This window comes from Schistocerca serialis, chromosome 1 (genome assembly GCF_023864345.2).
Source record: "Schistocerca serialis cubense isolate TAMUIC-IGC-003099 chromosome 1, iqSchSeri2.2, whole genome shotgun sequence".
In the NCBI taxonomy this organism is placed as follows: domain Eukaryota; kingdom Metazoa; phylum Arthropoda; class Insecta; order Orthoptera; family Acrididae; genus Schistocerca; species Schistocerca serialis.
The window spans coordinates 1,139,386,949-1,139,413,903 of record NC_064638.1 but is presented as its reverse complement, the minus strand read 5'-3'; the positions used below and the strand labels follow the sequence as shown (position 1 = coordinate 1,139,413,903).

At 36.6% G+C, this 26,955-nt stretch overlaps 1 protein-coding gene across 1 annotated transcript in view; it reads left to right on the top strand.

Moving 5' to 3' along the window:
• Positions 1–23,758, top strand: part of LOC126455967 (Down syndrome cell adhesion molecule-like protein Dscam2) — a 358,909-nt gene extending 335,151 nt beyond the window's left edge. The window contains exons 31-32 of the mRNA XM_050091727.1: positions 989–1,129; positions 23,642–23,758. The gene's annotated coding sequence lies outside the window, so the exon portion shown is untranslated. The remainder of the gene's footprint in view (positions 1–988; positions 1,130–23,641) is intronic.
• The last annotated feature ends 3,197 nt before the right edge of the window (positions 23,759–26,955 follow it).

Genomic DNA, 26,955 nt, shown 5'->3' with positions numbered 1-26,955 from the left:
ACACACTTCTTCCAGATGCATTTCTTAAACTGGAATGGTGCTGCATTGCTTCTGATCACTAAATATGTCATTATCTTGCCAGATATTATGAATGAGTCTGCATGCATTGATATCAAGGCTCAAAGAATATTTCAATCAGGTCCAGAAAAATTACTCATATTCATTGTATTTATTTTATTTTCATTTACTTCCTGTCAGCTCAGATTTCCTTTGTTAATACTTCACAGATTAAAGCATACCGTCATCTGAATCTTTATAGGCCAACAGCATAACATATCAAAGTAGGCTTTGAATTCCAATAATATTCTATTCTCGTTCTTTTTTTATGCCATTTGGAAGCTCAGTTGTTCTTATGACTACGCTGTCACTGATCTTAGTGTTGAACACAAGATATAAGTGTTTCCTATTTTCATTTTTCATTTGTAAGTATTTTGTTTGCTAGATATCTTTTACATTTCTATTTTGTGTGGAAACTATTCTATTGCCTTAACCTTCAGTCTTTCCTTTCTGTAGGGTCGAAAATTTTCTTCTGTTTCATTCAGCTCTTCCTGCGCCTTTGCTTAGTATCAAGCAATTACATGAAATATGAGATTAGTATAGAATGACCGTGTGCCCAGAGACCATTACACTGGTATAATTACCAAACTAGACACAGTTAAGCAGTGCTACAGAATTGCTTGCTTTAAAGTAGAAAAGCCAGTTCAGAATACAAAATATTATGTATAATTTTTTTTCATGTGATGTACTACCAAAAATATTGAAGAAAGAGTTACTGATGACAAAAAACTCTTACCTTCTGTCTGATTATGAGCATGTGCTGTGATGTACTAAATAGGTATTGTGCAGTTAAGTGTAGGAGATTAATTTTACTCCCTTAAGATTAATGTCAGGAATCAACATTTTAAAATACTTCAGATTGTATAAATTTGTACCTCATATCATATTTCTGATGCAGACAATTATTAGAATTACTTTTGTTAACCAACAGTGTAGAGTCATATTCTGCTGAGGATGACGGCAGCTCCTCTGTGTACCATCTGCAGCCTCCCTCCAGATTCTCTGACAGTCGAGAGTTGAGCGAGGCTGAGTGTGATCTTGACATCAGCCAACTTGACAGGCTGCTTGCTAGGTATGTATGAAATATCTATGGAGCACATCCAAATAGATACCATGTTTTACTGAAGAAATTTTGATGAAAATAATCCAAAATTTTGTTAAGACTAACTTTAGTTCACTTATAACCATGCTAGCATAGGCATTCTTTCACTTGATAAGCAAATCATTATTAACATTCCAGGGAAAAACAAAAACAAAACCATTACATGTTACATTACTTACATGGGACAAGAAAATGTAGTGTGGTGTATCAGGTTTAGGTTCCAAAGAAGTTAGTACAGCATTGCTTTACAAAACAGCTTCATCATGGCAGTGTTGGAGTAGAGGAGCACCATCAAAAGATACAGTAGACTGATGATTATGAATACATTGACATTTGTAGAACAAATGATGATTGGATGACAGTATGTTTCTTCAGTTGAACTCTCTCAACTGTCAATCATTGACTTAACAGAGCCTTTTCTGGCCCAATAACTACTTGCAAGGTTTTCAGGAATAACATTAGATGATGATGATGAAACAGCACATTATTTCAATGAGACAGTTGTCTGCCATCGTGAAATGCTGTACCTGAAGATTATAGACACCACCTAGACAGCCAGTCAGGCAATAAATAGGAAGAGCAGAGAAGTACCGATAACATGGAGTGAGAAATTGAATCCAAATGCACACTGTGTCCAATGTATAATGTAACCAATTAATGGCATTGTTCTCATCACATCCACTCTAAATTCCACAGTCTACACGTGAGCAATTTACCAAGCAGTTTAAAGAGACATTCAATAGAATGCTTCATTAATGGCTTTTCAGACTTCTAAACCAGACGAGGAAAATTAGAGTTCATTTCATATCAGCACTGATATTTTCTGAGTCTGTCAAAATTATTAATGACTAGCATTATATTGTCATTTGTGTGTACATTCCAAACAGTATCTATGATTCCATGCTCAGTTATAAACAGCACTAAAAAATAGCATCACCATCATGACTTGCATAGCTTGGAACCAGCCCTCTTTCTCAATACTCTTTTGACCACAGAAAATCATTGCATACAGACATGTGTGTAGTTTTGAGTACAGCTCAATAATGCATAATGTGTGTCTATTGAAGCTTCTGTACACTGTTCAATCTGTTAACACAACACTAATGATCATTTCAAGTTTAGACTGAGTACCCATGGTTGCAAAGTGTCAGCATGGGTAGTTTCCCATCAAATTGCTGTACACCATTGTGATGTTATTTTAAGTTGCAACACTGCTGTGAGACATAACAACATGGAAGATCAGCCTTGCCAAGAACTCAGAGTGATGACTGCTACTTGGAAAGTATGTTTGTAGGTACCTCAAGGGAATGCCGCAGAACTGTGCACTTCTTGTTAGAGCCAACTGCAAGGACTGTGATGAGCCAGAAAGTTCACAACCATCACAACACAGTTGATTTGGCGTCTAGGTATCTAGTACAGACAACAGTACAAATCTCCAACACTGCAATGCATTAAGTTGGTTTGTGAGTGAACATCTGGAATGGAAAGTGGATCAGTGCAAGATTTGTCTGACAGATATATCATGGTCATTGTAGAGAGGTGCAGTGACAGCTAGGTACTGATGCAAATCTCAAATATCCATTTCCACAGATTCAGCACGGAGGTGGACCAGTCACATTGCAGAATGCAATCATTTACATATGTCACAATCATTTATATATGTCAGACAACACTCATTGCTATGCAATATCAGGACAGGATCATTCTGACCTATTGTCCAGCAAAACTGTAAACATTTTTGTGATGGATTCATATTGTAAGTTAATGGTGCATGAACACACCACTCCCATTTCTTGAACACCTTCCTCCAAGAGGAGTGTATCAAAGAAATGGAGTTACCTACAATGATGGTTGAAAGAACCCAGGTGAGTAACACTGGGACCAGTTCAGGCTTGCAGTGTGCCATTGCAGGAACCCTCCTCACGCTCTAGATGACCTCATGAGGGCTGCTGTCATGGAATGGGACAGGATTCAGCTTTAACATTTCAACTACATTGTGGATTACCTACTGGTGAGGGTTCAAGTACATTAAAATGCACGGAGTATAGCTACACAATATCGAATGTTACCCAGCAGTTGGTTTTGATTGCAAAGATGTGCACTTTCAAACAGACTGATTTTACTGTGGTTATTATTTTGTTCTTATTCCACAGTCAGGGGTGAATACTGAATTGTTTCAGGAGAGGCGGGGGGCACTTAGGATTAGAAGAGTGAACATGTCCTAATAGCCTTTGTGATTTTAAATGTCTCCCAGTAAAAAATTTACCTACAGTAAATTCCCACCAAAAAAGTCCAACTTAATTTTCCTGTAGGACAAATAGCTTGTGCATAATGAGTGAGATAATTTGAAAATCTTCTGTGTGGTATTTGAAGGTGTTTTGAGTTGCATTAAACACATACGTTAGGGCAGCTGCATCACACTGTATATTACTTATTAGAAATTAATTTTATTAACAGTCATCATCATGTAAGACATAGATATTAGAAATACGACGTGCTATCCAAAATTTTCAGGACTGGTGCTGCCATCTGTTGAAAACTTTACCTTTGGACTAATGGTCACCATCACCCTCAAAGTAGTTCTCATCTGCACATACACACCAGTCCCAGCACTTCTGCCACTGGTTAAATGTTTTCTGGAAGTCCTGCTCTTTGAGGGTGTTTATCACTGCCAGCAATGCTTCTTGAATCCTCTCTAGAGTGTCGAACAGACAACCTTTCAACTTTAGTTTCAGTTTTGGGAATAGTGTGAAGTTGCAAGGTGCCAAATCTGGCAAGGACGATGGGTGGGGTACAATCGCCATGTTGTTTTTTTGCCAAAAAGGTCCTGGTGAGCAAGGACGTGTGACAGGGCACGTTGTCATGATGCACCAGCCAGTTCCCTTGATGCCAAAGTTCAGGCCATCGTTGCCACACGTTTTCAAGGAGCTGCCACAAAACAACACAGTAGTATGCAGAATTCACTGTTTGGTTGGGTGGGATGAATCTTTTTGTGCACAACTCCCTTGGTATCAAAGAAAACGATGATCATGCTCTTTACTTTGCTCGTCAACTGTCTCATTTTTCTGGGTCTTGGAGAGCCCGGGCTCTTCCACTGGAACAACTGTTGCTTTTTCTCTGGGTCATAACTATAAACCAGCTCTCATCGCCGGTGATAACCAGTGACAAGAAGGTTGGATCATCACATGTGGTCTGATGAAGGTCTGTGCACACTTCAATATGCTGTGCATTCTGATTGGCAGTCAAGATCCTTGGCACAAATTTTGCGGTGAAATGATGCATGCCAAATTTATCAGTCAACATTCATTGGCATGTCCCATAACCAATACCCACTTCATCCGCAAGGCTTGAATGGTTCGATGTCGATCTGCATGAACCAGCTGTTGAAGCTTGACAACAGGCATTCCAGTGTGAGCATCATCTTCAACGTCTCTACTGAACTGAGCATGCCATTCAAACACACATGTAAGGCTCATGCTCTGTCCCCCAAACACTTGTTGAATCATTGCAGGGGTCTCTGTAGCACTTTTCCTGAGATTCACACAGAATTTGATACACATGCACTGTTCTGTTCATGGATTCATCGTAAAATCACCATACACCAAACAGAGTATTATGGAAATCACTGTGGACATGCAACACGTCCTCCCAGCTGAATGCCACTCTGCACACTGACTCATCAGATATGCAGTTCTCACCATCTAGTGGTGCAAAGATCTACTACTCCTGAAACTTCGTGGCAGATTAAATCTGTGTGCCGGACCGAGACTCTAACTCAGGACCTTTACCTTCTGCAGGCAAGTGCTCTACCAACTGAGCTACCCAAGCACGACCCACACCCTGTCCTCACAGCATTACTTCTGCCAGTACCTCGTCTCCTACTTTGCAAGCTTTACAGAAGCTCTCCTGTGAACTTTGTAGAACAAGCACTCTTACTTTCCAGATGGCAGCACCAGTCCCAAAAAGTTTGGATTCACCTCATATGTACTTTTATTATAGTGGTAATTTTATCACAGTCATTATTACTTATGGTCCAATGAAAGTTTCCTCTTGTGTTTACTACAGAAGATAGCCAACAGTTCCTCAGCATTCATCATTGATGTGCAATATCTTCATGGATATGCATCAATGCCAGTACATGAAAATGATCATCTGCCATCTTACTCAAAAGTTATGTCTTTAGATGGCATAAGTTTGAGAAAGATCTTTCCACAGTGGCGGTTATTACTTGTTACAGAAAATGTGCACAACAACTGTCACATCTTTTATAGGTCTCGGCTGCAGACTTTTTAACATTTTCATCCATTTGTTACAAATTTATGTGGTTCAGCATTTTGCAAAACATGCTCTACATCTTATCACCAAAGTTTTGCAACAATAATTTTTATATACACCTGATTCTTTGTAGCTAAGGCGTAGGGAGTCTTAGCATTATTTGATTTAGCAAATGTTCGAGAGAAGGTACGAACACTGACAGAGGGTAATATTCTACAGATTATGTCTGAAAATGGGGTCAGTTTGTATGATCAAAACATAGTTGTACATTGCTATATAAATAGAGTGCCATTTGTAAGCATCTGTGAAAGTTCTCCATTGATTAGTAACAGCATCTATTTGTTTATATATTCAATTAGCTTTCACCAACTTCTTCATTTGAGTATCAGTTGTATTGTTTTCATGAGTAAGTATTGAAGCAGCTCAGCTCATGGTGTGCACTGTCCTCTCTGCTACCCCGCTGCACAAAGTCAGGTGTAATATGTTTAATGTCTTTGCATATGTGTAGCATCACAGCTCTGACACGAATGTATTGATTTTTTATTTACTTGAAGGCTAAATTAATCAGAATTGTTTTGGCATATGTTTGATGAAAGTTTGTTTAGCCATTTAAAGGTAATCTGCTATATACAGCAAAGCATTTGCCAGCAGCGTATGTGGTATGTAATTTGATGTCATACTAAAATACAGATCTCAAAAATAACTACAAAAAATTCCTTGAGAACATGCATTTGTCTTTCATGGTTCACCCATATTCACCACTTTTGTGATGTCTTTCAGATCTGCTGCATCAGGTGCAATGGAAACACAAAAATGGTTATTGTGGGTGAATGGTAAAAGATAAGCATAAGCTCTCATAGACTTTTGTGTAGATCTTTGTGAGATCTACAGTTCCATACTTTTCAGTTTGACATAGCTTTTATTGCCTGCATGATGTGTTGTAAAAGAGTACATTATCAACAAACTTTTTGCTGTCTTGATTCACTATTAACAACTATTATCACCTCTGCTACTGATTTATTTTTTTAAGTAGACTATGATTGGCCTCAGGGTTCAAGTTATCTCCTTATCAAACTTCATCAAATTCAATTCAGTGCTTCAGATGTGAAAGTAGACTGACTGACAGACAATGTTACTTTCACATTTATAATATTAGTACCTTATGCATCACTCATTGTGGCTTTTAACTAGAAGTGAAGTACCATATCTTGACTGAAATACTTCAGTTCTTGATAAAAACATCTCACAGGACATCAGGTACTATTTGCAAACAAGAGGGCTTTGGTGAAATGCCATGGGGCATAGAACAACAAATGTACTGGCTGTAAGAAGTCTATGATGGAAAATCAAAACCTGAACCTTCAAATAAAGCTGCTTAAAGTAGCTGGTGGGAATACTATTTCTTACTAACTAGGAAAAGAATCCAGGGAGATCAAATATTTACTGAAAATATCTGAATATGTGAGCCTGAATACAGCCCAGTAAATACAAATTTTTCACACTCTACTAGCATAGCGAGTAAAATTATGCCATAGCTCATTTATCTGCTACAAAATCATGAAACAACAAATAATATTCATGTTTCATTGTACTTTTATCATACATGCTGACAATAAAGAAACGAGAAGTAATGAAGGCATAACACAAGAAGTCATACTCATGTTCCATTAATTCCAGGCTTTCTGCATTTTTTAAGCTGACAATTGCATGCTGCCTGAGAGTAAAAATTGTGATTACACCAAGAGAGATTCTCTCTCTCTCTCTCTCTCTCTCTCTCTCTCTCTCTCTCTCTGTTTTGGACTGTTGGACTGCCTTGGTTGGGAGGGGGGGGCATGTGCCCTGCCCTGCCCCCCCCCCTTACCCTCCCCCCGTGAATCCACCCTTGTTCACAGTAATGCAATTTTTAGTGTTATGACACTATTTTTCATTCACTGTTTCCCTTCAGTTTAAGCTCATACACATTCACGGATATGCAGGTTTGTAAAACTTTTAGGAAGCAGTTTAGTATTAAGATTATACAGTGTTTTTGTTTATCAGGAAATCTTGTGAGTGCCATGGCTGGGCTACATATTCAGAAGTAAGTCTTGAACAAATAAAATTAAAACTAAGTTTGAAGTATATTAAAAGCATTATGCTACAGTGATTTGTGTTTGTCTTTAACCTTGTATGTCCTCTCATTGTCAGTTACAGTTGATCTTATTGTTTATTCTTACTATAGCTGACATATTTTGATCACTTAGAATTGCCTTCAGATCTAAGTACTCTGACATAAGGTTCTAAATAGACAAAATGCATTGCTTATGCAACTACTTAGATCTGAAGATGATTCTGCATGATCAAAACCAGTCATAAATTAAAAACGTGCAACTGAGGTTGAACAATAAATGAAAATTACCTTAAATTGTCTATTCATGTACACACAGCCTCTATCCATGCTTCCAAATCCAGCTGCTTCCATGAACTTTCAGTAATTTTTAACGTAGTATGTACTCTCGTTATCAGTTGCAGTTGAGCTGATTGTTTATTCACTAACACATGGCCTTTATCCATGCCTCCAAACTCAGTTGATTTCATGGCTTTTCACTAGAGAGACCTTGCTGAGGTATATGCCAAATATTGCACCTCATCCACAACTTTTTTTTTTAATAGTTGTTTTTACATAAACGTGTAGAATGTTTTAATCCAAGACTGAACTTTTAAATAACAACAAATGCCTTTTGGGAGGATGATACAGATTTTTGGAGAACATTCTCTCACAATCAGGTAAACAACTTTATAACACAAAAGTAGAGCTGTTTGCCTGAAGGTAGAAGCATATCCTCCCAAAACCTCTGTTTTAAAGTGACCAGTAACAAATTCGCCTACTTTATTTCTTCATTGGTAGTCCTCGGTGTCAGTGTACTGCATTGTTATATGTTATACTGGCTGAAAAACGGGATTGGAAGTTCAACACTGACTACTGTAAATGATGTAGCTGACAGTTGCACAGTTGCGTTTCACAGTTCTTTACTTTCACTGTTCAAAACCCCCCTGTATTACACAGTTATATGGCCAGTGCACTACTGGTTAATGATAAGCCTTATTAATAGCTTGCATGCAAACATAAGCATACTGCTACAATAGTTTGCTCTTGGACAATTATGATCAGTAAATGTCTAACCACACAGTTCAGAGTTCTTGCAGAATAATAAGGTATGTGTGAAACTCTTTCTCAAATAAATTGAGTAGGCACTGCCATTGTTTTAATACATGGCATATTTATGTTGCACTAATAACATTGTTAAGTTAATGCATTACTGTTACCTTAACTGATACAGACTTCCCATCTGAAAATCAGCCGTGGAATGACTGTCTCAGGACCAAAAATCAGGCCTTTATATATCCTCAGAATACTAGGTCTGAAACTAGACATTGTTTGATGCTTAATTTACAGAAATTACAATTAAAACATAAATCATTCAATTAACTGAAAACATTGAAAAATTTCTCTTTTTTAACAGTTTCTCTGTCACAAAGATTAGGTCAAATTTTTTGTTTAAATAATGTAATTAACAGATACAATTATACAAACAATAGTTTTGACAAACCTGTTAATTATTTTGGAATTAATTAAGGGTTGGCTTTGCTAATATGTTATCTAATGGAGCCAAATAAATACTTTAAGAATCCTAGTAGTTCTTCTTCCAAATGTTTATAATTAATACACAATTTATATTTGTTTATAAGTCAACAAAAGAATCTAAATCATGAAACAATTACTGTTTTAACATATAACAAAAGATATTAACTAAGAATAGTCAAAATAAATTATGAAATTAATTACATACACAAAACTAAGCACAAAATTAGATCTGGGGCTATATTTCTTAAGACCGAGGGCCAACCTTTCTCTTTTTGTCTTAGATATAATGTTCCTTTTTCCCCAGTGGCAAGAATTGGCACTTTGGCCACTAGTACAACCATCAGTAAGTGACGAATGTAACGTGAATATATACGCTCTGAATTTAAATTTGTTTGCTCCATATTTTTGCCTGTATTACTTACTCAAATAATGAATTATTGAAGCATGCTTTGAGGATAACTGCTAAGCTTCAGTTTCTCACTGCCAGTCTGCTGCTTTCCTAACAGCACTTACACAAGGATAATACAAAAAGATTACACAGTCCATCCCCATAGCTGATTGGTCAACTGCTGTGTGAAGCCCCTGGGTTTGTTTCTTAGTATGACCACAAAATTTCCTGGTTAGGAGGACTGGAATTGGTTATTGTTAATTGGAATATCTTCTTGTAATGAGAATTCTGATTTGACTGCAGCCACCATACAGATGTGCACTCATCAGAGTAACATAGTATCCGTTCAACAGCAATAGGCAACCGCTTGCAGTGATCAGCATTTGTAAAAACAGTCTTGAGTATAATGAAAAAATGTAATTAAAAAAGAGTTTTAGTTCATTTTCACCTTTCACTCTTGGCCGTACTCCCACAGGTTTCATCTTTTTTCCACATAAATCACCAGGTCCATCCTACCTATGAGATTTTTTGTGTTTTACTTATTTTTACAAGTTTTCCCCTGTTATATTACATATTTTTATGCTTTTTACCTCCACTATGAATCCTTGTTCCCTATCCCTAGTCCTAGCCAGAACCTATTCCCACATATTGTGCCTGCAATGTTTCCTAGTTCATGGAACAAAACAAAACAAACAAAAATCTGTGACACAGCTATGGGCACCCACATGGCACTATCCTATGTCAACATATTTGTGGGCCATCTAGTGGAATTCTTCCTAAACACCTGTAATCCAAAGCACTCAACTGGTTCTCAATCACTGATGACGTCTTCTTGATCTGGATTGAGGGTGAGTACAACCTATCCACACTCCTCCAGAACCTCAACACCTTCTCCCCCATTCACTTCACCTGGTCCTCCACAACCCAACAAGCCACCTTACTTGATGTTGACCTCCACATTAAGGAAAGCTATATCAGTGCCTCCTTCCATATCAGACCTACTAACTGCCAGTAATGCTTTCACTTCGACAGCTGCCACCCTTTCCCTACAAAGAATTTCCTTCCGTACAGTAGCTGCCTGTGGTTATCACATATGCAGTGACAAGCAGTCTCTCTCCAGATATACCAACCATCTCACTGATGCCTTCACAGGTCAAAATTATTCACCAAACCTTTTGTACAGAAACAGATCTCCCATGCCTTGTCTCTTCAGTCACCCATCACCTTCCACATACCCACCGTCTGACCACAAAGGAGCACTCCGCTTGTGACTCAGTATCATCCAGGACCAGAAAAACTGAATCACATTCTCCATCAGGCTTTTGACTACCTCTCATCATGTCCAGAAATGAGTGATATCCTACCCACTATCGTTCCTACCCTTCCAACAGTGGTATTCCACCACCCTCCAAACCTATGCTGTATCCTTGTCCATAACTACCCCATATCTTATTTATTTTATTTTATTTTATTTTATTTTATGGCCTCAGTCCCTTGCACATGGCTCATATCCCTACAGTAGGCCTAGGTGCAAGACTTGTTCAATACATGTTCTCACCGTTACCTATTCCAGTACAGTCACACGCATTTCCAAACCCATTAAAGGCAGTCATATGATGTACAAACCAAGCTGCAACCACTGTGCTGCTTTTTATGTGGTCATGGTAATTAACAAGCTGTCTGTCCACATGAATGGCCACTGAAAAACTGTGGAAAGAGACAGCAGGATCACCCAGTTGCTGAACATGCTGTCCAATACATTGTGCATTTCTGGCATTCTCCAAGGTAAAGTTCAACTAAGTACCTAGGAATTGCAATTACAAACAACTTAAATTGGAAGGAACACACACAAAATGCTGAGGGGAAGACTAACCAAAGAATCCATTTTATTGTCAGGACACTTAGAAAGTGCAACAGATCTACTAAAGAGATTGCCGACACTATGCTTGTCCGTCCTCTTTGCGGTGTGGGATCTTTACCAGATATGATTGACAGAGTACATTGAGAAAATTCAAAGAAGGGCAGCTTGTTTTGTATTATTGCGAAATTGGGGGGAGACTGTCACTGAAATGATACAGGATTTGTTGTGATTATCATTAAATAAAGGTGTTTTTCGTTGTGGCGGAACCTTCTCATGAAATTTAAATCACCAAATTTCTCCTCCGAATGCAAAAATATTTTTCTGATGCCGACCTACGTAGGGAGAAATGATCATCATAATAAAATAAGGGAATTAGAGCTCAGTTGGAAAGATATAGGTGTTCATTTTTTCTGCGTGCTGTATGAGATTGGAATAATAGAGGACTATTGTGAAGAAAGTTAGATTAACCCTCTGCCAGACACTTGTAGTCTTACCCTCCCACACATAACCATTAAATTTCTCTTTGTCTCTTCATTATCTTCAAAAGCTTCAAGATGTGTAACATATACAAAAGAAAAACTTTTTACTTATCTTCATTTTCTGTTCTTGTTGGCTCCAAGTCTTGTGTCTAGGGGTACATTCATGTGGCTGAAATCGTTACTTACTGGGTTCCAGATGACTAAATAACTGGTGAAGTACTATCTGTTGCTATGATTTTCTTTTATTTCATCCCATCCTTCTATATCACACTGACTTTACAATTTTCATTTTCATAAAACCATGAATTATATTGTTACAGACGAAATTAAAAACACGAGTTTCCATCAGTGCCATGCCCACTACTAGTTCCATTCTGCAGTACTGCAGTACTCACAATATTCCAAAAAGTTTACAAACTTTATTGACAAAAGAAGAATCATCACTAAGATATAACATTATTTTATAAATGAACCCAGAAATAAATTTAATAATTAGCATTGGATTGTGCAATTAATAATATGAATTTTAAGTATACTAGAAATTTCATAATTTCAAATATTTTTAAAAGAAAAGTAATTTTAACTGTATGTACAGAGTAATAACAAATTAATTTCTTTTTATACATTTTAGCCTGAAATATAATACATTGTGACAAATTCATATGAAATTCTTTTAGTTAAACAGCTGAGATCTGGTCCTTGCTGTTGGTCAACAGTTCACCCTCTTTCAAGTAAGTCATGCAAGAATCGATAGCATAAATGGTATTGGTGGTTATATTAGAAAAGGGTGTCCCATTACACACTTCAATGTGATTTGCAGAGTATCAATATGCTTCTCTTCCATGACTGTTACACAGCATGTGACATATGGATCCTTGCAACTGATTCCAGCTTCCCTGAATTGCACAAGTGAAACACACACACACACACACACACACACACACACACACACACACACACACTGGAAACTCAGCTGCAATCCAGGCACTGAAATTTAGTGTGTACGTGTGAAGTCTGCCATATTAAAATCGAGCAAACAGCTGCATCTGAAGCTAAAGGCGTACAGATTTCTACTAATTGGGCATTTCAACTGCTGGGCTTACTTACAAGTAAAAAGCTGTTTGATATACAGCTAAAGTTAGAAATATATATAATGAGCAATAGTAAGAGAAAAGACCACATAGGAAAGTAATGAACAGTTCCTTCAAAGCAGCTGACCGCAGTACATGAGAAAATTGAATTTTCTGATTTTCATGCTGTAAGCAATAAAAATTCATTAAACTGTAAAAAATACTGTATTTAAGTGTAACAAACCAACATCAACCCCTTGAGTTAGTTTTTTTTGGTTGATTTCTTTCATATTTTATAGTTTCAAACCACAGTACAATGATGAAGTGTGTGTTTTTGCAATAGTACTGTGCGCATAAAATTTGAAGCATTTGCGGTGAAAAATATGGTTGCTGGTTACTTTATGTTTGGTTCATTTTAGGTGATTCATTGCTGTGTACTAAATGGATCTAACCCATTGAAATTGTTTTTCAAGTTGGAAGAAAAGTCATGTCTCACTTCGGTATGGAGAAAATAGAAGTTAAATTATTCTATTTGAGTGCGCTGCCTAAGCACGTCACATACGGTACTGTAGCCTGCAGCTCTTTTGTGAACAATTTACACATGTAGACACACTTTTCTCAGATTAGTAACAGCAATTTACTGTTATATTTGTACTTACTGCTAGAAGAAAATTGGGATGAAGAAGAAGAAATTCCGTACCAACACTTACATAATGGAAAAGCTGAAACACATTCATAGTTAAGGGAAAGCTTGACAAAAGTTTCTTAGAGACAGGTATCAATAATCATTTATTAAATGAGTATGATTTGTATTACATAACATGTTACAGTGAACTTACAGGTCTGGGCCTAGTTGAAAACATTTGTATAAAATAAATTTTAATGCAGCCTAAAGTCTTCATTTAAAGTAACACCTGTGTGTTACTTTCAGGTTGAAAATGTGAGTGATAATTCGAGCACTGGTAAAAACACTGAAACTCCTGCAGAGCATTCCATAACAATTGTTTCTGTTGGAAGTGAAGTCGATCTATCCGTTCAAAGTCGCAGAAAAGAAAAATGAAGAAGTGAAATAAAATTGCTGGAATAAAAAATTGATATTACAAAACAATGTGCTTCACAAGATTTGTTACAAAGGTCATCTGATAATTAAGTTAGATTGATCCACTTCAATTTTACTAATATTTAATAAAATCACAACCCGTTTTGGGATTTTAAAATCTTGTCTTTAGTTTTAGGTCAGTTTGATTATTTGGCTCTCCCTTTTTTGTTTTTTTCTTGTTCTGCCAACATGCAATGATTAGAGCTTTTGTGCTGACTGGTCTGACTGCATGTTATGTGGTGCTGAAAACAATAAGTAAGTCACCTTGTTTTGGTAGTCTGCTCTTTTGGCTTTTACACATATTTTGCACTATATTTCCTTCCTCCTCTGCTTAGTATGTTAGTTTCATGCACCTGAAGATGGGATTTTAAAATACCAATATCAGTCATGGTTTGGATAAATATTAATACAACTGAAGTGGATCTCTCTAATGTAGCTTCATTGTCCTCTGAAGCTAAAAGCAGTGGAAGTTCCCAACATGCACAAGTGAACGGTGTTGAATTTAAAAACTCATGTGATAAGTTTTAACCAAAGATTTATCAGAACTTGCTTCATCAGCATTTCTTTGTAAAAGTTTTCATTTAGTTGTTTGGATTACTTCTGTTACGTAGGAATGTCCATTTTGAACTGTAGCGGTAACCAGTCATCATTTTGCATGTACTTGGTTTTTATTTGGCATCAAACCCAATCAATAAAAATCAATACAGTCCCCCTATGCTTTCATTCCTGTACACTCTCCATTCTATGACTATGCCTTCCCCTACCCCACCCTATTGTTCCCCTGCCCCCCCCCCCCCTTCCCACCTCAAGCTGCATCCTATACCTCCACCACTGGATTGCTGCTCTTGTCAGGCACAGTTATGACTCAGTCCTCCCACTCTGGCCAGAGAATTTACAATGACAGCTTTTGCAAAATAGAAAGAAAGGAATCAGTTTTTAATATTGTAATCCTTCTTTAAATAATTATTGACCTGAACATCTGTCTTGATTATTTCTTGCAGCTATTTAGTATTACTGGTAAATGGAGTTGCTTAAATCATAAAATACTGACTGACTGTGTCAGAGGCTATACTATGAGAAAAATTGACAAAGTATTACAACGACTTTAAAATTCCTAATTATGAGTGCATGTTAAATAATTTTCCCAGTTAAGACTCCAAATATTTAGTATCTCCTTTTAATCACAGACATGAGACATACCTCAGTCTGTGCATCTCAAGTCATTTAAATCACAGACTAAAGACAACTGCAACAGATCACACAATCTCTCTTCAAAATTATTCTTCCCAGTATAAAATATATAAATATAATAACTGCTGCTTGGTTCTCAATAAATAAAGCCTTAAGTTTACTCACCAATATCTTATTAAATGGCAATGAGTAGAACACATTACCATTTCAGAAGCAGCTCGGAAGATTACAATGAATCACCCTCCTTTTTTTTATAGAGATAACTGATACCATGTATACTATCAATTCTTGAATAGGTTAAAATTATCTCAGCTGTTTCATTAAAAGAATTCATATGATTTGGTATATGATGTATTATATTTCAAGCTAAAATCTATAAAAAAAGAAATTAATATGTTACAATTGATATGTACTGACAATTAAAATTACTCTTCTTTTAAAAATATTTTAAATTGCGAAATTTCTGGCACACATAAAATTCATGCTATTAATTGCACAATCTAATGCTAATTATTAAATTTATTTCTAGATTGATTTACAAAATAATGATATATTTTAGCAAAGATTCTTCTTTGTTAAAGAAAGTTTATAAACTTTTCTGCTTTGTAAACTCTTTCAAAATTGTGATTATGCCCGATGGAAGTAGATGTTTTCTAAGTTTGTCAACAACTATGTAATTATTTGTTTTCTTGAATGTGGAAAATGTAAAAACTGTGTGATGCTGAAAGATGTGAGAAAGAATAAAATTCAAGAATAACACAGGCAAATCTTCACCAGTTATTTAGTCATCAAGAAAGAATAAAATTCAAGAATAACACAGGCAAATCTTCATCAGTTATTTAGTCATCAAGAACCTACAAAATCGAAATTTCAGCTGCAAGAATGTACCCCTGCACAAGACTTAGAGCCAACAACAACAACAACAACAACAACAACAACAACAAGATAATGGAGATGAGTAAAAAAGGTTTTCTTTTGTATATCTTACACCTCTTGAAGCTTTCTAAACTTTTTGCGGAGACATAGAATTTTAATAGTGAAGTGTGGGAGGATAAGATTACAAGATGATGAAATGAAGTGATATGAAATTAAGCTTCCTACTCAACATTCAAATTTTAATTTTCAATTGCAATGAAGGCTTTCACAATACAAGCCATGTATATTAGATTACTTTTTAATATAATGGAAGGAAACATTCCACGTGGGAAAAATTATATATAAAAACAAAGATGAGGTGACTTACCGAACAAAAACGCTGGCAGGTCGATAGACACACAAACAAACACAAACATACACACAAAATTCAAGCTTTCGCAACAAATTGTTGCCTCATCAGGAAAGAGGGAAGGAGAGGGGAACTCTTTCCTGATGAGGCAACAATTTGTTGCGAAAGCTTGAATTTTGTGTGTATGTTTGTGTTTGGTCTTTCCGCTCCCGGGATTAGATTACTTTTTATGTTGCTATTATCTGGTAAATGTGAATGTGCTTATACATTAGTAATTGTATCTCATGGCATGTTGGAAAAGGTGATCTAGCATGGTGGCTGTCAGGTAACTTGTAGTCTTACCCTCCCTCATTTCATAATAAATCCATTTAATAAGCTTTGAGATAAGTAAGATTTACAATAAACTTTTTACTTACAGTGTTTTCTTTCCTCATAGCTGGCTCTAGTTCTTCACATCTGGGGGTTGATTCTTGAGGCTGAAATTTTTGGCTTTATAGATTTTGAGTGTTCCAGTTGGTGTAATAACTACTGAAGAATTGCCCGTTTTTATCTGGATTTTTATTTTTTCACATTTTTCTACCTCACATTGTCTTTGCAATTTTCATTTCATTATAAAAATTACATTCTTATTAAATTTATTTTAAAAACTTTTTCAAACCTTTGATATGTTTCCACTGACTTAAATTTAAATTTACCCAAGGCAGAGCTTCGCCTTCAAGACATCTTTTAACAACTTTAATCTTTTGATTGTCACTCATGCCCAACACAGAACTATCTCTACAATAGTGCAGAAAATCCACTGGATGTAAATTGTCTGATGGAAACTTTTGATATAGGAATGTTGGATCACTCAATACCATTGTTTAAATACAGATCTTTGTGAATGTGATCTTTTTGTACTGCTGACATTTTTTGATCTAAAACATTTACATTAGTTGGCACATTGTTTTCAACATTTAAATTTTTTTGATCTTAACTACTAAAGTTCTGTTCCTTTTTTTTCCATCAACGTTTTCATTCACACTTTTTAATCCCACTCACAACCCATTTTTTAGCACTGAAACATGATTACTAAGTTGGTCTATTTGGTATTGTACCCTGTCCTTTTACTGTTGTTTTCAGTTATTATTTGAGTTTAATGATCATTAACTGCACTAAATTTGCTGTTGTGATCAGTCTTCGTTTCCTCTAGTTTTCCCAAAATCAATTGCAAAATATCAGGTTTTGCTGTTTCTGTGCTGACTTCAAATTCATTTGGTTCCAACATGTCTTGTCTTGGTCCTACAGCTTTCACTTCTACATCACTACTACCCTCACCTCTATTCATTTTGTTAACAATCACTTGAGTCCACAAACAAATTAATTTCACAAATAATTTGTACTTATTCGAACAGTCCACGGATGTACTGCCGGTCCATAGTGTCCAATGGGCACAATATTTCAGCGATCAGACATGTCGCCATCATCAGGTGCGCTGATGAACTGAGCTCCTGAGGGCAGACGCCCGTCCTAAATTCCCCTTTCGTCGTGAGGCGTTCTCTCCACGGGCCTCGCCCGTGGCCACGTGCCGGCGGTCGCCGAGAGGCTCGCGTCGGCATCTGTGGTGGCGTCGGTGTAACTGCCTCATCCACCCTGGTCGCTCGTTCATTTTCTTTGCAAAGCCTCTTTTTAATTAGACTCAGTGCTGGTTCTCATGCCTTGCTGAGGTTACAGCTGCAACCTCTGTTGATGAATCCGTCCCTGGTACAAATTTTGATAGCCTCTCTAACGATGCTGTCCTAGTATTTAGATGTCTGTAGTCCATTTCGTGATTTTCGGACAAACAGTTCTCTGCGACTGCCAACTTGTTGAGGTACATAAGTCAAGTGTGCCTCTGATGTTCTTGGCAACAATCTTCGATGGTGCGCACTGTCTGTCCAATGTAAGTCTTCCCACACTCACAGGGAATCTGGTTATGCCAGCCTTCTGCAAACCGAGATTGTCTTTGACACTTTCCAATAATGCTCGTGTTTTATTGGGTGGGCAAAAGACAGTTCCTACTCAGTGTTTCCTCAATATTCGTCGTATTTTCCCCGATATGCGCCAGGGTATGGTATATAGGCGGTGGCTATCTCTTCCTCCATGACTTCGTCCATCTCCACATGCTGTACTGTAGAGGTGGGGCGGAGAGCGCATCTAATCTGCCATTCCGAGTACCCGTTTTTCCTAAATACAGTTTTGAGGTGTTCCAGCTCATGGAGCAGACTCTCTGCATCCGAGATGGTGTGTACCCTGCGCACCAGTGTTTTTAGTACCCCATTCCTCTGCGAAGGGTGGTGACAGCTATTTGCATGCAAATACAGGTCAGCGTGCGTTTTCTTCCTGTACACCCCATACAAATGGAAACCTACTTGTTTTCTACATTATGTTGATGACACTTTTGTGATATGGCCCCATGGAAGGGACAAGCTCCTAGACTTCCTTACACACCTGAACTCCATACATCCGAACATCAAATTCACTATGGAGACTGAAGCAGAAGGAAGTTCACGATTCCTGGTTGTCATGGTCAAAAGAAGAGTGGATGGCACCCTGGGCCATGGGGTATATACGAAGAAAACACACACCTACCTGTATTTGCGTGCAAATAGCTGCCACCGCCCTTTGCAGAGGAATGGGATACTAAAAACACTGGTGCACAGGGCGCACACCAACTCAGATGCAGAGAGTCTACCTCATGAGCTGGAACACGTCAAAGCTGTGGAATGGCGGATCAGACGCACTCTCCGCCCCACCTCTACACTACAGCGTGTGGAGATGGATGAAGTCACAGAGGAAGAGATAGCCTCCGTCTATATACCATATACTTGTAATCTTACCCTCCCTCATTTCATCATAAATTCATTTAATAAGCTTTGAGAGGAGTAAGATTTACATTAAACTTTTTACTTATCTTTTTTCTGGTTGTTGGGTCCAGTTCTTCACGTCTAGGGGTTGATTATTGAGACTGAAATTTTTGACTTTATAGAAGTTCATGGTTCCAGTTGGTGTAATAACTACCAAAGAAATGCCTGTTTTTATCTTCATTTTTATTTTTTCTCATTTTTCTACCTCACATTGTCTTTGCAATTTCCATTTCATTATCAAAAATTATATTGTTATTGCCAAGCATAAAAACACATCCAGTCATATCAGAGGCATGCCCACTACAAATCCATTCTGCAGTACTAACTATATTCCAAAGAGTTTGAGTTTACAAATTTTGTTGACAAATTAAGAATCTTCACCAAGTTATATCGTTATTTTATAAATGAATCCAGAAATAAATTTAATAAATATTGTCACATTGCACAATCAATGATATGAATTTTAAATGTCCCAAATATGTCATAATTTTAAATGTTTCTAAAAGAAGAGTAATTTTAACTGTACATATAGAGCTAGTACATATTACTCACCCCTCTCCCTTCCAGACATTCTGCCACAGTTGTTCTCTGCAGAGCTTACAAATGCCTCTTCAAATTTACCCCATTCCTCTTCCAGACTTCCACATTCAGTGCTTAAACTTAAGTAACTCTGTTGACTTTTCTTGTACCTTCCTGTCTTTTAGTTTTTGCACTTTTATTTTCTTCTCCCTTTTTGCCTTTATTCCTTCTATTTTATCGATCCTCATCTTTGCCACCACTACTTGATGGTCTCCATTGGAAGCTTCTTCTGGGAGTGTAGTTACATCTATCAACAGTCCATGATTTTGCTTTCCTACCAGAAAGTAGTCAATGGCCATCTTTGTCTGTCTATCTCACTACCCATATCTTGTTATCTTTGGCTATTTTTCTTCCTGAACCATGTATTGCCCACAGTCAAACCATTTATTTTACGAAAATGAATCCATTTCTCTACTTTCTAGTTTTTTCCCCCGTGTCCATATGGGCCAATTAACTCTTCCTTCCCTAGACTTTCCTTTCCCACCTGTGTATTTAAGTCATCTGTCACTATTACTTCGACATCCATAATTTCATTCCCTGGTTTAACTAGGAATTCCTTGATGTTGTCCTCTTTATTTTTTGTCTGTAGCATGTATACTTGGATAAAGTCACTCACTGGATTACTTGTCCTCAGCCAAAACTTCATCATTCTGTCATGTGTGTGTTCTACTGCTTCCATCTATTCTTCAAGGATTGGTTTTATGATTATATCCGCTATATTTTTGTTCTCTTGTCCACCATTCCAATAAAGTGTGCGTTTGGTTTCCTCAATTTATCCTAACTCTACCCTTCCACCTGGCTTCTCTAAATCACAACCTTCCTACATTTTCTGTCTTCACGAAGTCAATCAGCTCTTCTGCCTTCACAGTCAGGGTCATCACATTAATGATATCCACCTTCAATGTATCAGTGACTAGTTGCTCAATTCTCACATTTCTCACAGACTCAAAGGACTGCACATTTCCTGCAGGGTACACTCTAAACTTATCCAAGGGTTTTGAAGTACCATTCCATGTATAGGCTACTACTACAATGATGTTGACTCTTCCAAAGACTAAGAAAACTATTGAGTGTAAGTATATATTAAATAATTTTTCCACTTGTGACATAATTAAGATTCTGGACACCTATTATCTACTTTCAATCACAGACATAAAATATCCCTAGGTTTGTGCATCTAAAATTGTTTAAATCAAAGCTTAGTTCATTGACCACATTTATATTTAAAGACAGTTGCCACAGATCTCACAAAATCCCTGTTTAAAATTATTCTTTCAAGTATAAAAGATATAAATGTAATAATTACTGCTCAGTTCTGAATAAATAAATCCTTAAGTTTGCTCACTTTAGGTCTGTTCAAATTGGCCAGCTACTGCCTACAAGGCAGTATGAGGATCAACATGTCACCAATACCCCCCCCCCCCCCCCCCCCCCCCCAGGTGTTACTGGCAGTAGGTGAACCTTTATGAGGCTAACCCCATTCCAGATAAATCTGAGGAGCTATGTGGAATCAAACCTGTGTCCTTCTGCACTGAAGGCACTGACTATTACCATTTGGCTATGCAGGCACTCACCAATATCTTACAATATGTCTAAGAGCAGAACACATTACCACTTCAGGACAAGCCATAGGAAGAAGATGAAATTAAGAAATATGTAATTAAGCTTCCTCCTCTAGATACAATTTTTTCATTGTTAATTGTAGTAATGGCTTTCATGATACAAAAAAAACAATACATGATATTTGCAGGAGATTCTCTTTTTATTTTGGTATTCTATTATAAATATACATGTACTTATACATTAGTAATTTCACCTCATGGTTGCTCTTAGAAGAAGTTATTTATCCTGGTTGCTGTTAGGCATCTCTCAAGTAAAACACAAAATTAGCAGCACAGAGAAGTATATTTATTGAGATGAGTATGGACAATAGTACCAAGAAAAATAAAACAATTTCTTCTTGTCACCTAAGGCATAAATGGCTGACGATAAGTAAAGTCCTGAGTGTACATCTATGAGATGCTTACAATGTAATGTTTGTGGTGAGTGATAAATACTTATCAAAGCGTTTTTGTCATATCTTTGACAGAAAGATTTTAGCAAAGATGTTCGAAAAAGTTAGAGTGAGGGCCTTTGTTTACACGTTCCTTTGCTTACCTCAGTGCATTTAAGCTATAAAATGACAAAGTACATTTGGTGCATGGTAAACCACCACAGTGACCATTGTAGAATCTGAAGAATACGAAGTTCTATATAACACAAAACACACTGACTACAAAAACTGTAATAAGCAGCTGGAATCTTACAAAGAAACAGCATCAGCATTGAGCTGCAGTCAAAGTTGGTGTACTGTTGATGCAGTAAAGCGTACTTACAAAAAGAAAGGATGCGGGAGGAGATGGAGGTGTGAAAAGCTAAGTGTGTACAAAGTGTACATAACTGAAATTGATACATTTATTTATACTCTAATTAAACTAACTTAACCTGCTCAAATACTCATTAGGTTATTTACATATAGGTTCAGATGTTTCTGGAATATGGTACACTATGGGGTTCGAGTACTGTATTGAAAGCTGGAGTAGCTTTCACCTGTTGCTAAAAATCTTAACTTAGACGTGAGATGATCTTTAGCAGAAATAGCAGTCATGATTTTAATTTAATGAAACACTGCACCAGTTACATACTTTTTCATGATTTGTACACTGTTCTGCAAGAATTTATTCTATGATCAAGTACAAATATTTACACAGCTATTTTATGTGATGTTTCAGAAAACTGGACAAAAGAAATCTGTCTGTCTGTAGTAAATCATAAAAACACAACAGCAACAACACAGCATATAACACACATACAAAGACCACAAAAAGTATCTATGTGAATATTTCCTTTTGATAAACAGAATAAATTCCAAAAAGAGCATCATATTAAGCATGGAAAAATACGTGACTAGTGCAGTGTTTCAATATTTAAATTATGAATGACACAGTTGCAGGCTTTCCAAAAACTTTGACTATGGTGAATGAAATTAAGGAATAGTATTTCATAAATGAATATCATGTATGCAAATATGAGGGGCACATTTCATGAAGGCAAAGTTTCAGTTTCAAACAATTTTTTATGGTCTTTACATCCTCACACTGCACCTCAGGAAGCAAATTTTGTGAACACTTTAAACTTCTCCTCTTGCTATACACAGTTTCACCCACAATCATTTCCATTTCTCTTTCTGTTCAAGCAATGTGCTCACCACCAATGTATGCTGCTGTTAACTGTTTGGCATCCATTCCCAACCAACTATGATGATGAATTTTACAATCATGTAATAGCTCCAATGAAGTAGTTTGGTCAAAGAAGTTTGACAAAATCTTTGACAAAGCAAGCATTTGTGGCAGCCGGCTGCTAACACTACATTGCTGACATCACAGACATGCGCGCAGGCCTGTATTTATGTTAGATCAGGTTTCCTGTCTAAGTAAAGTAATAAAATTTCTGACAGGTATCCAGTCAAATATACTGGCCAGCACTCAAAATAAAATCGAAAGTGCAATGTAATGAACCATGAGAAATGAAAAGGCAATAGAAATTATTAAAAATATTCCCAGTTATGTTGAAAAATGTTTCTCCTCCCCTTACATCATTTAAAATTATAATTTTTAGACCTACTCTCCTCAGAGATATGTGCAGAACTATCCATTTCATTCTGTAAAAAACTTAGCATTATCATAATTTTTCAGTGTTCTGTTAACAAATCATAGTATCATTACTTTATTAATAGATACTATATTGAACACTTTTTTCTTTGTTACAGATTTCTTCAGCAGAAAGAACAGGAGCGGATGCAACATACAATTCATGTTTGATCCTGAAAGGTGAAAGAAACTGACAAGACATTCACATTTTTCTGCAATGTGTGTTTGATATAAATGGAATGTGTTTCATACTGAACAACTGTAGGTTTTCACCTGAGCTTACATTGACCAATGAACCTTTTTAATGGTGTCTCGTATGAAATCATTTATTTACTAAGAGACATTTTGACATCGCTGTTTTTGGTGTATTGTATTGTACTGTGACATGGAATGGTGAACTTTTTCTCAGGTGTATTATCTCTATTTGACACAGAGTCATGAAGCTATTTTGTCACATTGTGATCTCGTGACTCTGATACCACAAGGGAAAAATTGTCCTTTTTATTCAAAGAATGGGAGAGAATAATTTCAGACAGCTACAGTATATAATTTTATGTTAATTTTGTCATATTTTCTTCAAGACTGACATAATTTTCAGAGTGAAATAAAATACAATGATGTGTTCAATTACACAATTTTTAAAAAATAAATGTTAATCAAAAATATATACTGTATTTTCTGCTTCTTATGTTACATTTTATGTACATTTGTGATAGGTGACTGAAGAACTTTAAGATGCTCCTGGCAGCACAGGAAATTAAAATAGTAGCCAGGCACATTTATTTACTACATTTAATTTTGTGAAACAGAATGATTACCAGTTCCATACTTCAAAGAATCATCATCAGTAAGAGTATATTTTGTACAATGTCTTCTATATTTGAAGGTAATTAACATGCCAGGAGTAAACAGAAAGAGAAGGACAGACAATCATTCACCAGCAGATGAATAAGGAATGGCACAAAGGTACACTAAAAATACGCCATCAGTTTCTTACAAATCACTTGTGTGACCCATGTTAGAAACAAGGAGAAAGTAGAGCAAAAGATGACCTACAAAGGTGAAGTATCTAATAAGATAGTAAAACTCTATCAAAACATGGCTGTGAATGTTGCATTTTTCACATTATACAAGTTAGGCACCTGGTTATGGAATGCTGTAAAGGGAATAAATGATCATTATTTTCAACAAACACATGTGTACAGTGTAAAATGCAGGATGTGCTGAAATTTCCAAACAGGAAGCAGCTATTGAATATGCTACAAAAAGCACACAGTGTGTACCAAAACTAAAAAATCTACATATGCCGTCCACCTTATAAACCTAGGCCACAACACCAGAGGCATAGAGAACAGTTTAAAAGTTCTGCAAAGAATAGGAAAAAGTTAATGTTTGTTATCAAAAATAGAAAACCTCAATCAGTACTCAATGAACAGTACAAGTGCAAAATTAGTGACTTTTAATCCATCATTTCAGCATGTATTGCATTTACAAAAATCACATAAGTAGCCCATAAGATTTAACAATATAAACTCTAAAAAATCTCTGTGACCAGTTGTAAGCTTTGTGCTAAATCAATTTCTTGTAGAATTTGAATATTATTAGTAACCTTAAATTTTGAGTTTTTGTATAACACTGCAGCCCTATATGTATCACTCCCATAGAGACAGGAAAGACAAGATTAGAGTAACTACAGGCTACACAAAGGCATTTAAGCTGTTGATCTTCCTATGCTCCATACCCAGGAATGGGAAGAAACATGAATATGTGGTACAATGTGAAGCATTCTCTGCCATATATTTCAGTGATTTACAGGGTATGGATAAGTGTTTAGATACGATAACACCAACAGTTAAATAATATGCCCAAGAATTAGGTTTAGTGTGACACCTTGGCAGGAGTGTCTTTCTTTGAGGCAACTACATGATGAAGCCATACATCTAAAAATATTACTTTCAACAAAAGAATATACAGCTACATGCTGTCACATGCGGGAAGACTAGTAGGAAAATGCATTTGGAATTTTGTCAGCATAGTTCAGTGTGTTCCAGTAAGTTATTTCTGTTAACTTTAATACATTGTGTGAAAATGTACTTGCATTTTATACTTTACATAGTTTCTTGTCTATAAAAACAGGAAACTATACTTCTCAAAGTGAAAATCTTGTTGTGGGGATGCAACACACGAAAATCTTTTAGTCACTCTCACAATTACTTGTGGCAAAGAGATGAAGTAGGGAAGAAGCATGACAATTATTCATGAATTGCTTAAATAATGGAGGAAAACTACCTTTGCAAGAAGGCAAAGTGAGAATGATTGCCCACTGAAAATATTCATCAATAATTCTTCCTTTACAAACTCTGTACTTTTAGGAAATTATTAGCAGAGCAAACTGAAGAAGTTGCCTGGTTGAAACAACCTGTGAGCTTACCATGCTAGTTCTCACTACAGTAAAATTATGAATTCATTTTGCTGAGCAGTAACCTATTTTAAGATTTAAAACTTATATAATGGCACTTGTTGTTGCAGTTTTACTTAATAAAAATGTATAAGACTGATAATAATAATAATAATAATAATAATAATAATAATAATAATAATAATGATGATGATGATTCTCAGAAAATATACCTTTCTTGCTGTTCATGGACAATCTGAAGCTCTGTGTATATCTGAAACTGAAATCCAGTCTACGATGAATACAGTTCAATTCTTCATCAATGACATCAGCTTTCGTCTCAGACAAGTATACTGTACTGGTACTAAAGCAGGGCAAAATCTCAGAAAATGAAGGCATCAAGATGCCAAAATGTAAGAACAATCAAGTACCACTAGCCTGAGGCTTACAAGTCTATAAGCATTTTGCAGGTGGACAACATCAAGTATGTGCATGAAACAAATATGACCAGCAAGGAGTACATCCAAAGACTCAGAAAAATCTCGAAAAGTAAACTGAATGGTAGTAATACCACAAGGCACTCTTACCTGGGCTGTACACTAGAGATGGGTCATCTGCAGTCTAACAGGTCCAAAGGAACGGTTCACCAAGATGAACGGAACGAGTGAGAAACAATTTCTAAGGAATGGTCTTTCATAGTTCACTTTGGTTGCAGCTTTCTACATATACTTTTCCAGCCTCAGTCCCGTCCCCATCTGTCTCAGTCTCGATCGCGGCTTTCTACTTATAGTTCCCGGAACGGGAAACGGTCAGTCTCGTTCCTGAGAGGAATGTCAGCCGGTCTTGTTCCAGCCTTGGTCCCATTCCCGTCCATCTCGGTCTCGCCCAGCTGGACTCATCCTTCTTTGCGTGGCCACTCATCGCAGTTCCACTGCCAACTGCTCATAGTTAGTTCAGTATCGAGTTGTTGTTGTTGTTCATTTTGTTCGCTTCGCACACCCATTCTAGATCTGTTTCAAACCTTTTTGAGTTCTG